The sequence below is a fragment of the Zea mays genome, chromosome 10 (genome assembly GCF_902167145.1).
Source record: "Zea mays cultivar B73 chromosome 10, Zm-B73-REFERENCE-NAM-5.0, whole genome shotgun sequence".
NCBI classification, from domain to species: Eukaryota; Viridiplantae; Streptophyta; class Magnoliopsida; order Poales; family Poaceae; genus Zea; species Zea mays.
Genome location: NC_050105.1, coordinates 16,334,541 through 16,336,844, shown reverse-complemented (window position 1 = coordinate 16,336,844; position 2,304 = coordinate 16,334,541).

The following is a 2,304-nucleotide window of genomic DNA, read 5'->3' as shown; positions in this document are numbered from 1 at the left end:
TTACTAGGAATTGTGTTTTGCATCCTCAGTTAGCCTACCTGTTGGTTGTGCTTGTGCTTCTGTTGGGTGCAAGACATGTGTGGTGGAGAAGGGTTGCTGGCCTTGGCTTTGTGGGCAACACACTGGTTGAAGGTATATGGTTCATTTTGTGATTTAATAGAAACATAAATTTATATCAGGCATAACTCTTGGATCTGGATCATCTAACACTGCATGAAAGCTCAGAAGCATATATATCTTCACTAGAAAGTGAGGAGGAAGAGAAAGAGGAAGGCGAAGAAGAATAAAAGGTACAGTTACCAATTCAGCACATCCAAATTACTCGCTTCATACCAGTCTACTGACATGGCCAAGAACAAGCCTTCCAACCTCTCATCTGACAGGAAAGACCATCACCTCTCTTTATGTAGCTTACAGAAGCAAGGATGGTCGCAAGTGTACGAGTACCGGACGCGCAGTGGAAGCCACCACCATAACTTCCTGGTAAGCAATGCCACCACCACGACCTCTTTTCTGTTCTTTGTATCATCTCATTCTCATGACTGAGTTGGATAGAATTGTGAGATGTGTGGTAGTACATTTGCTTAAAGTCTGTATTTGTTAGGTGACTATCTATTTGTTCCTTCGAAATGTCAGGGTGGCATTCAAAGAGTTCATATTATAAAAGGATGTGTGGATGTATCACTTCTATTAGAATTTTTTACAGGAGATGGAGAAGGAACAATGATCGCTAGGTATTTTGAAGCTCTTGTTTTATAAACATTTTGCTCAAATTTGTTGTTTTAGTGCTCATTTCAATAATTCAGTGCCTGCATTATCTTTTATCAACATGGATGCATATCCTAGATATGCAGTATAATTCATTTTTGTAGTCCTTATTATTAAAAAGAATTAGTTTCATACGAGTAATGAAATGCCTTAGTATATGTCGAGTACGGAGATTTATACTTGTGTAACTATTGTTCACCATGAAATTTTCGAAGCAATAAAAACATTTGGAAATTTATCATTTACAATATGTCATGGGAATTCCCTAATTGTACTTTTCTTATGGATCAGACCCTCACTAAGCTTCGCTTTACAAGGAATGATTTTACTGAGGACGATAAAGCGATGTTCAATGTAACTTCTTGTCCTCTACATTTCTTACCTTGATTTCCTTTTTAACTAATTTGGTGCTTATGCATTTGTTTGTCACTAAAAAAAGTGCTTCGGGAAGATGACTTTTATACAATTATTAGGCTGCCATCTAATGCGTTGGACACTACAAAGAAACATCATGTTGTTTCTTCAATTAAAGTTGTAAGTTGACTGGAGAGTTCATCAGTGTGTTTCTCTTTACTATGATCATAAAATAATCCAAATACTCCAATTATCTATTCTTCAAATCACTGTACCAACTGGAACCTGTAAAATAAGGTATGTTGTAAAATCAGCCCTGCCCTTTTGTGTAGCACCAAACATGTATGTCTTATGGAACAATCAATAAATAAAGCAATTGAATTAGTTATAATAAAAAAACCACTCCTTGATGTTTTGCAAAAAGTGTGATGTTATCTTATTATTAGAAGTATTGATTCTGTAGCAATAAGAATTTCTTTTATCTACTACATAAACATACCGTTTTTTTCTTTGCCTGTGTTGAATAAATGTAGTATTTCTATGCATCTGCATATCGCGCCACATGTTTCCGTTCATGTTAGCATCTATCTGAAATCAACATAGGCAGAATACTAAAATAGAACCAGATCGCTTTTACCCAATGGTAAACCTTACAAACTGTAAGGCTTGGTAACCACCATTGTTCAGAATTATTTACACTTTATATCCTCCACAAAAAAGGACATGCACAAGCCATGAATCCCATATAGAAGAGATAAGCTGGCCAGAAAAGGGATGAGATGATAGGAAAAGCTTCTCTGTTGTTTGATGTTTACAGGATAACCTATCTAGAGGGAACATGGCAACTATTAGAGCTCTTCGATGGCTATTTCTAGAACCCAGAGGGCTTAAGTTTATTTATGCTGATTTAGGCAATGCCAAAGTTGTATCCTTCTTCTGAAGTTTAATAACCCAGTGCCTCCCCTTGCCTTACATTTATGTGTTGATGAGATTTTTTTTTGCTTAACCAATAATCAGGTGAACAAAATATTTTTGGAGAATGCATTTGATGCTGTTATGCACTTTGTTACTGTTGCTTATGTTGGTGTCATGGTGTGAGCACAATGGGTTAAGGTTTTTGACACTTCCATCATTCCCTCCATCTCCCTGTTTACATATTTGTCATATCACTCCCTAATTTTC